Raw genomic sequence first — 14740 nt, forward strand, 5'->3', positions numbered from 1 at the left:
TGCATGTGTGCGTGTGTTGGGGAAGAGGTTACTCAGCTCAATTTTCCACTCACATATTGTCCTTAACTCTGACCTGAATGCGCAAACAGCAGTGTCTTAGTAATAGTGGTGGTACATGGACTGTCACAACTGAGGCCACCTTCCAGCCTGTTTTTTTTAGCATTCATCCTGATTTGTTTGCACAAAGCTTATGGGGAGATTAGATGACATTGGCTATTAACTGAGCATTCATTCTGATTTGTTTTCTGGGAAGTTATGCAACATTGCATCAAGCGTTATCCCACACTTTCCAGTGCATTTTCCCATTGTAACAGTTGAACTGACCTATGGTTCACCAGTACTATTCAAATTCACACCAAACGCAAGCATCCCAGCCAAGCACATCCAATGGTCCCCTTGTCCAGGCTGATTAAAACCAGAACAACCTTGCAAGGGACCTGGTAGACTGCCACCACCTCCTTAGCCAATTTCCCACCCTGAGTTAGGGGAAAACCCAAGGTGTCAATAGACTAGGAGAGATTCCCAAGAGCAAGAGCCAAACCTTACACTCACTGCACTGGAGCATCAAACCAAACCAATTCAGTAGTTAGTAGCTTCATGGTCAAGGTACAAGATTCAGAGCCACACTGTTTCCAAAGAATGCACACCAGTAAATATGAGGTAGTTTATTGCTTAACAGTAAGTGTATATAAGAAAGAGCAGTGTAACAATTCCTTTAAGCCAAATACTCCAACAAAAATTAGGCATGAGCAACACCCATACAAGAAATAGTGAGCAAATGCAACACAGACACAAAATAACAAATCTTATCTAGCCTAAGCTACATACTTACAAACAGGAATGTGTAAGAGCCCTTGGCTCCTTATAACAGCAGATGCAAGCCAGGAATAGGAATGGGGCAACTAGCTAAAGGATAACCCCTCCTTTATGGGAATTTGCCCAGCAACAACAACAAGGCCAATTCGCCAATCATGACATCTTCTGGTGATGGAATAGTCCAGAAGGGCAGGCCTTCTAATTTACAGCTACTCTGGCCTCCTGACTTTGAGTACCAGGCAGTACAGATAACACAGATGCCTCCCTTCAGCCATAACAGGCTGTAGCTGTAACGAGTAAGATGCCCTAATATTCCCCAGCCTGATGAGTCCCAGAAAACCATGCAAGATGTTTCCCCAAAATCCCCCAGAGCTGAGCCATTTTACCTTGGCCAACTCAGCTGTTCTTTACACCTGTCCCTTATCACAAAAAGTCCAGTTTGGGGATTTGTTGTGCAAGATTGCCAAATCAACTTTAATTGTGCACCTGAATTTCGTGGTGTGTGATTGAATACTGGAGTCTGGAAATATCCTGTGTCATTTCCATTTCCACCATTATGAATACATTATTGTTTGGATAGGCAGTAATTTGGTCAAGTAAGAGAAGCAAGGTTTATTTCTTCTCATTATACACTTTTTATTCTTGTTTCCTTGTTTGGTACATCATTATATACTGAAGTGATGACATATAAGAAAAAGGGAATTAACATGGAGGTTACTTAGACCACACATGGTAGGTTAAGGAATAGCAAGAAAAACAATTCAATAAACAAAATTATTTTTGAATTACATCAGAATTGTCTGCTTCTCTTCTTTCATGTATTAACACATAAAACTGCACCCTTGAGCCAAAAATAAGCAAACAAATGCATAAGAGTAATAATTTAATGGATGCAAAATATTGAAAATAAAAAGACATGCTGCCTTCATTACTGCATTACTGGGATAAAAACTGTTGTTGTTTAAACACCTCCTCTTGCATTAAAATCTCCTTCGTTGTTGTAAAGTAAAAAAGGGATTTTGTTTACTGCCTTCCAGGCTAAGGCACAAATAGTGTAACTATCAGAGTGTTAATAAATTTCCCAGCTGTCATAGATGCTTACAATTCAGCAAACATCTTTTAACAGCACAGCTTTAAAATTAATTTTTTCAAACATTATGGCTTATGTTTTAATAGTATGCAAATTGCCAGGAATTCAGCAGCAGCAGGGAAGCTGACCTCTCCACAATACAAATAGTTTATGTTTAGAACAGTTATGTTTTCTAAAGTGGTTCTGGACAGTATGAGAAGCTTCACCAGCCCAATGCACGAGTGATGTATTTTTTAAATATCCAAATGGAGTGCAGGAAAGTACAAGCTTCCAGTGTGGAAATAACCTGAGCATGTCCACTGTGCAAGTTCCCTTTGGATATTACAAAGAATTGCTGCTGCCTGCTAACTGGTTGGACAAGTCACTAGCCTGGTTGGCAGGTAGCTCATCTGAATGTGTGCTCTGAGTTTCTCCAACATCTACTGCTGACCAATACTTCAGGAAGTTAATACTGGCTTTGTTCTAAGCCCTTCAGTCCTCATAGCAAAAGTTATGGGCTATGATGTGTGTGTTAAACTCAACTGTGGGCTATCACATTCAATTCAGTGATGGGGAATGATTTGCATGTTTAAATGATTCTGTGTGCTTCTAGAGTCATTCCCAAACATTGAAACAAAGGGATCGTCCAGTAGTTGCATTGAACTCCATATGTATGAAAATGGTTGCATAAGTGTACATCTTCACCAACTGCTGCAGAATCTGCCTTATTTTTAATATTTATTTGCTATTTAACTAGTCATCTTAAATTTGTCTCCTGGGCGTAGAGATCTCCATAAGTTGTGACACTGTATGTGGTTAAATACTACTGAAAACAATAAAGCACAAGTGGCTTGACGACCACCAGCTTAGTAATACTTTTCCATGTCCATTATGTGTAATGGGAAATAGAGAACTTGCAAATCAGGAAGATGTATTTGGCCAGTGTTTCATTATATGAATTCAGTATTCAGATAATATATCCTTTGAAGTATGGCTTGGGTCCTAACATCCATTTGACTTACGGAATGGAGCTCATGAAAACAAGCATGGTTTTTCCCACCTACCCCTTCTCTCTGCAGCCCCCTGTAGCCCCAAAATACTCCCAAGGATTGGGGGGATCTTCCTGAACATTTTCATTTATTAATTTGATAAACAAACACATAAGGGAGATAAATGAAAATCAAGTGCTGCCCTTTGTACAAATAGAAGTATCTTCCACTTGTGCAAGAGTACCTTAGGATCCAAACCTATACTTTCTATTCAGTGACGTTTACCAAGGTGACAAGAGAATACTTTGTATTGTCTCTACAGTAATGTAGTCTATTTGGTGTTTTGTTTTCTGGGAGGATGATGTGGCATGGCACTCTCAGAAGAATGACACCTGCGTCTGCCTAGAGCTATAGATACTTTTATTCCTATTCCCCCCCCCAATATTTCTAATTTTACTATACCACATCAAACCCAATTCCTTAATATTCAAGCTTTTTGAGATCCCTTAGCCTTGGTGTGGTTTTGTACCATAACAGGTGGGTATCAAAAAAACACAGCAGTTCATGACTCATGCTGGACTTATATATAGATATGTAATCTTAATGTTCCTCTCTGTTTAACAAACAAACATGTCAAATTTAATGATTACCTAAAAGTATTTATAAACCAAACTAGTTGTAGAACAGATGAGTGACTTAAAACATCTTTGCTGCTTAACAAAAAAACCTAAAACGTTAATAATCTTCAGTACATTTACTCATATCTCTTGTTGCAGTGCAAATTTTCTTGACTTTTTGAGTATTACAGTGGTCTCTGTAGAATATGGGATTTTTTAAAAAAAAAATGAAACCAATCAATACCTACTTGAGGTTTTCAAAGCCTCTCTGGAATTGCAATGATATCCGTAGAACATGAACTGTTAGAGGGGGCAAGGGAAGTCTTAAGTACTGCAGCAATGTGATAGATGACTTCATATGGAAATCAGAAATATCTGTTTGAAGCTGATATCTGCCTGGATTTGTGCATGCTGAAAATGTCTGCAGTAGCTGAAAACAACAGCTATATATAAAAATATGTGATGTGTGGGGGGAACATATTGTCAAGATACAGTGGGACACTTTTCCTGAGGGCAGTTGCATATACTATCCATTCACTGAAGTTCATGGAGATGAGCAAAAGAAGGAATTGTTTTCTGTAAGGGAAGCAGGAAAAGAAGCAGCCATGTTCCAGCAAAAGTCTACAAAGGCAAACATCTTTGGGTAGTCATAGGATGCCAAAACAAAAAAAGGTTAATAACTCCCATATAATAAAGGTTTGTGCAGAATGATGTGCAGCAATCAAATATAGGAATTCAGGGAATATGCAGGCATCTAGAATTCCATTGAATATAGTTATTTCATGTGCCCCCCATATCTTTTATTTAGTTATTTTATTTTATTTATTTAATTTAATTTATATACCGCCCTAAGCCAAAAAGGCTCTCTGGGCGGTGTACATAAAAGATAAAACAAGCAAAATATATAAATACAGTAAATATAACAGAATCAAAAGTCAAAACAACAAACAACAACAACCAAGCAACATCAAAATATAACAATAATAAGATACTGTTTAAAATACACGATAAAAACAATTATTAAGATACATTTTAAAATGCCTGGGAGTATAAAAAGGTTTTCACCTGGCGCCGAAAAGATAGCAGCGTCGGCGCCAGGCGTACCTCATTGGGGAGACTATTCCACAATTCGGGGGCCACCACCAATTTTAGGTTTTGTTTGTTTGCTTGTTTGTTTTATTTAAGCACTTACAAGCTGTATTCTTTGCTGAAAAACAGCATGCATAATGGTGTACAAACAATAGGTGACATTCATTGTCATGTGAACTGACTTCCATTCATGCAACTGGCCTTCCCATAGTCTTCTCTCCCCTTCCCCACATGGGCATATGTTCTTGGGGAGTCCCCAAACCTTCCTGAGAAGATTGTGGGGGTACAGGGGGGCAGCAAGGGTGAGGAAAGGGAGAGAAAATCATACTGCACAAGCAGAAGTCCATTCTGCTGGTGGACGGACACCGCTGGATGTTGCCCACAGCCTAAAACCATACAGTATCAATAATGCATGAAGGAGCATAATTAAACTTCAATTGTCATTAAAACAATAAAACAGAGGCAGAGCAGCAATATAAAAATCTACAAATTAGAATAGCCACAGTAAGCAGACTTCCAGTTAGTCAGCAAAGAAAGCCGTTGATAATTCTAAGACATCACTTGGCACTGAAAAACCCTCAATGTAAAGGTCAGATGAATCTAGTTGGATGCCAACACAGACAAAACCTGGGTTTGCACCTGTTGAGAAGTTGAGAAAACAGAGCAGAATATCACCATGAAATTAAGGAATGGGGACATATATATGGGAGGATGCACTCCGTAAGGCAGCCTTCCCCAACCTAGCACCCCCCCCAGATGTTTTGGACTCCCATCAGTCCTAGCTAGCATTTCTGGTGGTCAAGGATGATGCTAGCCCAAAACATTTAGATGACACTGGATTCATGAATGCTGCCCTAAGTTATGCAGGCTTTAGAGCATTTAGGGTTTTAAATGTCAGGACCAACACTTTGAATTGGGGTCAGAGGCAACCAGTCAGTAGGTCTGAATTAGAATGGAAAATTCTAAGATGCTATGTATTCCTTCAGATTCAGATTATGAAATACATAATGTATGTCTTTGTGACCTCTTGAGCCTACATTACTACTACAGTCTGCTTTATGTGAACTCTTTGCAAAATTGGAAAGACTGATTAATTGAAGTGAATTTTCTATAATTAATGTTTGGAATCGCCACCTTGTACATAATAAAGCTACCCACTTTTGCATGAGATTTCCCAGGCCTCACTTCTAGAGAGAGATGATGATGATGATGAGAAAAGCTACAGGGAACAAATACTTTGTGTAACTCTCCCTTGAATACAGAAAGGAGATGAAGTGTAAAGTACTTCTGCACCACAGGACTGAGATTTCACACACACACACACACACATTTATCAAGAGACCCTGAATACGAGGTCTTAAAGGAATAGATATACCTCTCACTAGAAATGTGGGGCATAAGTGAACCTCCAAATGGTTAAAGTATTTGAATGAATGAATCATTTATTACGGTCACAGACCAAAAGATTAAAATCAGTATAAAAGCCACAAAAATTAAAATACATATAAAACACAACCGCTGATAATTACTAGAAACCAAATAAATACAAATTAAGTAGTTTGTTAGTCAGAGGACTGGCAGCATTTTTTCCTAATTTGCATTGTGATAGAGAAAAACTTTGCAACACTTTCGGTAACAGAAGATGAGACATCCCTTAAACAGAACAATACCAAATTTGCAGAAATAACCCTAGGAAGGTTAAAGTATTTTCAGGTTAGCCAGAAGTTGAGATTTTATATAAATATAATACAAATATCATCTTAAAAAAAATTACAAAAAATAATTTCAACACAGATGCAGTCTCTATTTAAAAGGCTTGTTGAAAGAGAAAGGTCTTCAATAGGTGCTGAAAAGACAACAGAGATGGTAACTTGCAGAATTCAATTGCTAATTATATATGACAAGGATATATTAAGTATTTTCCTATGACCTTTCCAAATTCATGAAATTATCAAGGCAGACTGATCACATACACACACAAACAAATCTGAAAACTAAATTGATAACAGTGATAGAAAATTTTATTCCAAAATACAATTAATTTTTGAAAGTTTTCACCTACTGACATGTTGACAATAGCCAAAATAAAAATGCACTTAATTGGCTTGCTGACAAACATAAGTCAGTAGTTGCAAAGTATGTTACAAACAATGCCAGATAGCCATTTGTGAGATGCTTCTTTGAAGATTGTATGTGCATGCACACCTGAGGAGCAGGAGAAAAATGGAGACAGGCAGTAGTAAAGAAGGGTAGGAAGGTTTAGCAGAGGAGAGAAATGTAGACAGGCAGAAGTAAAGAGGGGGTGGGAAGGTTTAGTGGTGGAGAGAGACTGAGATGGGGTGGTGGTAAGTGGTGGCACCAGTGGAGGAACAGGCAAAGCAAGTGGGCAAGGAACACATGCAGGCCCATGGCAGGTGACGTGCACCAATGCCTGGAGGCACTGGAGTTTGGCAAGGAGAGTGGGGGTCTCTGGGGGTGGGATTAGCATGCAAAGCACACACGGGCAAAGCTCCTAGTCTATGCTATACTTTTACAGCAGGGGTAAGTCGTACTCTGTGTCCTCCACACCTTATTTATTGATTCACTGATATATATCTATCCCACCTTTCAGTGGAGCCCATAAGACAGGTAACACCACCAACTAAAACACTGAAAACTAAGCAAGCAACCAAAATATAGCAGACTAAAGACAAAATGCAAGAGCAGTGTACAGCACCAACAATAACAAATAATTTTAAACATCCAGCAACCAACAAAGCCGCAGATGTAAACTCTGGACACATTATTGAAATGGATGCCTGGTAATTGATAACTGAAGGAATATAAGGAGGTGGCTAGCTGAATGTCTCAAAGCAACACGTTTCATAATCTGACTTTTAAGAGAGTCCTGTTCTCTCTGGTCATCAATCACACTTTAGATGAAAGTAGGAGACACAGCAGCCCCGCCCCCCCCGAAGACTAAATAGTGCAGGCAGGTTCCTATGGTAGAGATGTTCCTTCAGGTATAGGGGTCCCAAATCATTTATGGCTTTAAAGGACAAAACCAGCACTTTGAATTAGGATCAGAAATTAATAGGGAACCAATAATGAGGACTGGAGCCTTTTAACAAAACATGGACCCCATTCCTAACTGCAATTGCTTATAATTTAAATTAGCATTGCTGAATAACTGTAGCTAGGATGGACAGTGTTCCTCATCCCATGTGCACAGGTATTTTCTTATTACAGAAAAGAATGCCAAGCTTGGTGTGCGTGTGTTGCAGCTGATGGCCCAAAGTGTAGTCTTAAGAACACTGGAAACTGTCTTATACCAAGTCAGAACATTGGATAGCTCAGTATTCTATGCTGACTGGCAGCAGCTCTCCAGTGTTTCAGGCAGGGCTCTCCTAGCTTTACCTGGAGATGCCAGGGATTGAACCTGGGGCCTTTTGCATGCATAGCGTGTGCTCTACCACCAAACTATGGTGCTTTGATGTGTCTTCAACATGCTTTTCTGTTTACAAATTTCCTTTCCTATACTTTTATTCTCTTTTATCTAATCTCCTTGTGTAGAATATTTCATAGCCCTTTCCTTTGCATGTAACAACAAGCTCTTATCGTAGGCAGTGGTGAAGTGGACAGGGACTGCAAAGGAGCACAGCTTCAAGACATTTTTCAGAGCAGAAACAATGATGTCATCTGCCAGAGCACCAGAGTAATTGAGGGACCTTCCATGGTCTGGAAAGTGAATGAGGTGCTAATGAGGTTTTCAAGTTTGTTTGTGACAGATGAGCATCGAGGAAATCAGAGAACGAGAAAAACAATCAAACAGAGGCCAGATACTTTTTTTTTTATGGGGTTTCTACTCTATACTAGCAGTTTAAATGATGGTACTCCTTTGCAAGATTGTTTGCATTTTATAATTAAAAGCTAAAGGTTGGATTTCAGGTGGCTGCAGATCTTTGGTTCAAGTGTTTTTTACAAGTTGAACCTCTGCAGTCAGAAGTAAGCACCAATGAGTTCAATTAAACTTATTATCAGGAAATTAGGCATAGGATTGCAGTCATGCTGATCCTAATAAACTGAATATTGTGCTGTGTACTGCTGCTCTTGCGGGGGTTGTAGTAATGGAGAAACACAACTGCTGGCATTATTGGACTTTCTTTGGTGGCATGGCTATGGGGATGAGCTCCTGCACTTCAGAATTTACACCACCACCACTGCATTCTTAGTCTACCAGCAGTGATGCCTCCCCTTCTCAACCTGCCTGGTAGCATGTTAGGTGCTGAATTGGTTCTAAAGTTCTGAATTCCCTTTCCACTATGATCTTTTCTTCTTGTGTAATAATTTGTGGTCTACTACAAATGAAGAAACAGTTTGCAAAGTTTACAAATTGGTAGCACTTTCTGAAACTTGTTATTGTTTAATTGGTGTGTTTGCATTTTAGTGGAGCACGTTGTAACAACACCATATCAGCCCCCAATTGCTCTTGGACTCAACCTCCACTCTGTACTCCTCCCAACAATCCAGGGACAATTATGGGAAACAGCCAAATCCATCCCTGTTTCATTTGGTGCCCTGAGCTCTAGAATCCAACTCATCAACATAGCTACAATAGATAAAGTACTTTATTCAGTAGGTTCTGAAGCCAAATGTTATTCAACATCCCTTTGACCAGGAAATAGTTAAAAGAAAACATCAGGACTAATCTATTTCATCTTGCTTAAAGTTATGGTTGCTGAGTAATCTTTGGGAAAGTTGACTGGTGCAATAAGAGCTCTATGCCTTTGTTGTTGTTTACATCATTAGTCAAATAAAACGCTAGAGCTGGAAGCATAATGTATGAAACATTAGGCAACAGCTAAGCAGAACATAATTCCATGGATAAATAAATAAGGAACATAGGAAGCTGCACTGGTCCATGTAACTCAATATTGTCTACACTGATGGGCAGCAGCTCTCCAAGGTTTCAGTCAGGAGTACAAATAATAATGGGATCTGTATACTTGCATGCTAATGACTGCGATGGAAATGACTGAACAAAACTATGTAGATGTCATACACTGCTTTTATTTCCTTGAAATAAAGACTAACATTGCCATTATCCCCACAAAAATGCCGTATTTCCATGAAGCCATGGGCTTTCCTTTTCATCAGTTCCGTCTTGGGCGGGAGACTCAAAAGGGGTAAAAGTGCAGCATGTCCAGGAAGCTGTGCTTTCTCTTTCTCCTATACACAACAGAGGTTGTACCAAGACTGAATTACTACAATGCAGTGTTTGTGGGGCTTCCCATAGGGTTGGTCTCCGGACTATTGCAGAATGCAGCAGCTAGATTGCTAAGCGGGAAGAGGGGTGATAGCCAACAGCATGGAACACCTTTATAAAACATCTCCACTGGCTGCCTACAGTATATGCTACTGGGCCAGGTTCAAGATCCTTGTTTTATTACAGAGCCCTGAACCACTTGAGTCCAGGTAAAGACTGCTAGAGACTTTATATCTCAGCTTGATCACTGAGATCATCTACAAGAACTTTGCTAATAGTCTTCTGTGTTACAGAGGCCTGTCTGGTCTCTGCTGTAGGTCAGTATTTAGTGTCCCCGGTTCCATGCTGTAGAACACAGAATCGTTGTGGGTGGTGATACCATGCCCCAGGAGGGACTTAATACTGGGAACGATCTATCGTCCCCCTGATCAAAATGCTCAGGGAGACCTTGAGATGAGATATGAAATTGAGGAAGCATCCAAACTAGGAAATGTGGTAGTAATGGGTGACTTCAACTACCCGGACATAGACTGGTTGCATATGTGTTCCAGTCATGACAAAGAAGCAAAGTTTCTAGAAATTCTAAATGACTATTCCCTAGACCAGTTGGTCATGGAACCGACCAGAGGGACGGCAACCCTGGACTTAATCCTCAGTGGGGACCGGGACCTGGTGCAAGATGTAAGTGTTGTTGAACCGATTGGGAGCAGTGACCACAGTGCTATTAAATTAAACATACATGTAACTGGCCAATTGCCAAGAAAATCCAACACGGTCACATTTGACTTCAAAAGAGGAAACTTCACAAAAATGAGGGGATTGGTAAAAAGAAAGCTGAAAAACAAAGTCCAGAGGGTCACATCACTCGAAAATGCTTGGAAGTTGTTTAAAAACACTATATTAGAAGCTCAACTGGAGTGCATACCGCAGATCAGAAAAGGTACCGCCAGGGCCAAGAAGATGCCAGCATGGTTAACGAGCAAAGTCAAGGAAGCTCTTAGAGGCAAAAAGTCTTCCTTCAGAAAATGGAAGTCTTGTCCAAATGAAGAAAATAAAAAAGAACACAAACTCTGGCAAAAGAAATGCAAGAAGACAATAAGGGATGCTAAAAAAGAATTTGAGGAGCACATTGCTAAGAACATAAAAACCAACAACAAAAAATTCTATAAATACATTCAAAGCAGGAGACCATCTAGGGAGACAATTGGACCCTTGGATGATAAGGGAGTCAAAGGTGTACTAAAGAACGATAAGGAGATTGCAGAGAAGCTAAATGAATTCTTTGCATCTGTCTTCACAGTGGAAGATATAGGGCAGATCCCTGAACCTGAACTAACATTTGCAGGAAGGGATTCTGAGGAACTGAGACAAATAGTGGTAACGAGAGAGGAAGTTCTAAGTTTAATGGACAATATAAAAACTGACAAATCACCAGGCCCGGATGGCATCCACCCGAGAGTTCTCAAAGAACTCAAATGTGAAATTGCTGATCTGCTAACTAAAAGATGTAACTTGTCCCTTGGGTCCTCCTCCGTGCCTGAGGACTGGAAAGTGGCAAATGTAACGCCAATCTTCAAAAAGGGATCCAGAGGAGATCCCGGAAATTACAGGCCAGTTAGCTTAACTTCTGTCCCTGGAAAACTGGTAGAAAGTATTATTAAAGCTAGATTAACCAAGCACATAGAAGAACAAGCCTTGCTGAAGCAGAGCCAGCATGGCTTCTGCAAGGGAAAGTCCTGTCTCAGTAACCTATTAGAATTCTTTGAGAGTGTCAACAAGCATATAGATAGAGGTGATCCAGTGGACATAGTGTACTTAGACTTTCAAAAAGCGTTTGACAAGGTACCTCACCAAAGGCTTCTGAGGAAGCTTAGCAGTCATGGAATAAGAGGAGAGGTCCTCTTGTGGATAAGGAATTGGTTAAGAAGCAGAAAGCAGAGAGTAGGAATAAACGGACAGTTCTCCCAATGGAGGGCTGTAGAAAGTGGAGTCCCTCAAGGATCGGTATTGGGACCTGTACTTTTCAACTTGTTCATTAATGACCTAGAATTAGGAGTGAGCAGTGAAGTGGCCAAGTTTGCTGATGACACTAAATTGTTCAGGGTTGTTAAAACAAAAAGGGATTGCGAAGAGCTCCAAAAAGACCTCTCCAAACTGAGTGAATGGGCGGAAAAATGGCAAATGCAATTCAATATAAACAAGTGTAAAATTATGCATATTGGAGCAAAAAATCTTAATTTCACATATACGCTCATGGGGTCTGAACTGGCGGTGACCGACCAGGAGAGAGACCTCAGGGTTGTAGTGAACAGCACGATGAAAATGTCGACCCAGTGTGCGGCAGCTGTGAAAAAGGCAAATTCCATGCTAGCGATAATTAGGAAAGGTATTGAAAATAAAACAGCCGATATCATAATGCCGTTGTATAAATCTATGGTGCGGCCACATTTGAAATACTGTGTACAGTTCTGGTCGCCTCATCTCAAAAAGGATATTATAGAGTTGGAAAAGGTTCAGAAGAGGGCAACCAGAATGATCAAGGGGATGGAGCGACTCCCTTACGAGGAAAGGTTGCAGCATTTGGGGCTTTTTAGTTTAGAGAAAAGGCGGGTCAGAGGAGACATGATAGAAGTGTATAAAATTATACATGGCATTGAGAAAGTGGATAGAGACTTCCGGGAAGGGTGACTTCGCTTGTGCCTGCTTTTGGGACGGGCTCCCGCCTCAAAAGAAGCTTATTCAGATATAAATCAGTCAGAACATTTTTTTTTTTTTGACTGATGAAATTTCTCCCGGGCAGGGAGAAACGTAGAGATCAACCTCAAAGCCTGTTTTTGTTGAGAGGACTGGATTTCATTAATTTATGAGATAAGGTCCAGCCAACAATGCCGGACGGACTTTCTAACAAGCTCTATCTGCTTAAGCGATACGTTTATCTTTTCTTCAAAGAGAGAACGGACTAACAGGCAAGCACCCTTCTTTCTATTATTTTTTTTACTTGGTTTAAATTGTTGCAGCAAAAGGAGATTTGTCAGATTGATCGGCTTTGGACAACTTCTGGGTGAGATATAGCTCTTCTCTGTTATTCACGAAATTAACAGCTTATCTCTGTTTCTGTCGCAAAAAGCTGTCCTGGAAGTGCATTCTAAAGATAATAAACAGAAGAGGGATTTCTATTCCTGATTTCTATTCCGAGGAATATTATATTGTCTGGGACTATTCTCTTTTTGGTCTATTTTATTTTGACGAATCTGCTTCTTCACGACGCCACTAACTGTTTTGATGCTGGGAACTAAATTTGTTTTGCATTCTTGCACAAGAGAGATAAGGCAGGTTGCTCTGTTTATACTGTGATGTCATCAAGCCTGGAATATTAACCCAATTGTTGCTGAAATAAGAAGTGGTTCTTCTTTATTTTTGTTTTGCTTTGTTTTCGTGGTTTTAAAAATGGCAATCAAGAAAGTGGCTGAGAATCTGGAAGTAATTATGTTTCAGAAAATAATGGATGAGATTGAGATAACGAAACAAACCCTGCGACAGGGTAGTAAGGAGCTGAAAATTGAACTGAGCAAAATGACGCAGGAGCTTAAAGAAATAGGGGACCCTGTGAGAGAGGAGAATGAGATCAGAGATGAGAAAAGAAAAAATAAAGGGAAGATACAAGCCCTGGAGATTGGAACAAATGTGGAATTGGAAAAAGATCTGGAGTTTATGGATTTTAGAAATAAAATCTACTGTTTGGAATTTAACGTTATCTCTGAAGAAATTAATGAAGATATTAGAGATAAAGTTATCAATGGCTTGGATAATCTTCTGGACTGGAATGATGTGATGGAGCTTGATATAGAGAAAATCTATGGAATTAACTGCAGCCATGTGACAATGGAAAAACTCTTAAGAGATGAGCCAGTGCATTTTGTAAAAAAGAAGAACACAGATATGACTTTACAACAGTATTTCAGCAACTTATTCAGAATGGATGGCAAGAAAATATTTGGGATAGAGGAAATTCCCATCAGACTCTTATTATATGACTATGGCTACAACAGCAAGATTACTATGGAATACTGATAATGGAAGATTGGACACTGAAATTACTGGACTTAACAGGACTATTGAAGATGGAAGATGGAACTAATAGGGATAATGGAATAATGGCTATTGAAATTATTGGACCTAACAGATTCTGATGAGATGGATTAATCGAAATGTTTATTTGGACTATGGTTATGACAATAAGATTATTATAATTATTAACGAGATGGATTAATTGACATGTTTATTTGGAGAAAAATTGATAGATATATTTCTTAAAGAATTGAAACCTCTCTTTGACTTTTTGTGGAAAGAATAAAGTAATGTTTATGAGATTTGATGATTAATTAAGATAACTACTGGAGGAAAGTGATTTTATAATATGATTTAAGAGACAGGATTGTTATATATTGTAGACCTATAACTGATTTGATATGTGACAAATGGGAAGTCAACATTTTATTTTATTTTATTTTTTTGTTTAATCATTTTTGTTTTGTTTTGTTTTTTGTCTTTGAATGTTTTATGATTTTGTTTTCTATGTTTTATGAAAATTTGAATAAAAATTATTGTAAAAAAAAAAAAAAAGTGGATAGAGAAAAGTTCTTCTCCCTCTCTCATAATACTAGAACTCGTGGACATTCAAAGAAGCTGAATGTTGGAAGATTCAGGACAGACAAAAGGAAGTACTTCTTTACTCAGCGCATAGTTAAACTATGGCATTTGCTCCCACAAGATGCAGTAATGGCCACCAGCTTGGACGGCTTTAAAAGAAGATTAGACAAATTCATGGAGGACAGGGCTATCAATGGCTACTAGCCATGATGGCTGTGCTCTGCCACCCTAGTCAGAGGCAGCATGCTTCTGAAAACCAGTTGCC

At 39.2% G+C, this 14740-nt stretch overlaps 1 protein-coding gene across 1 annotated transcript in view; it reads left to right on the forward strand.

Moving 5' to 3' along the window:
* LOC133377466 (A-kinase anchor protein 6-like) overlaps positions 1-14740 on the forward strand; it is a 282604-nt gene that overhangs the window by 149301 nt on the left and 118563 nt on the right. The window lies entirely within an intron of this gene.

This window comes from Rhineura floridana, chromosome 2, assembly GCF_030035675.1.
Source record: "Rhineura floridana isolate rRhiFlo1 chromosome 2, rRhiFlo1.hap2, whole genome shotgun sequence".
Taxonomy (NCBI): domain Eukaryota; kingdom Metazoa; phylum Chordata; class Lepidosauria; order Squamata; family Rhineuridae; genus Rhineura; species Rhineura floridana.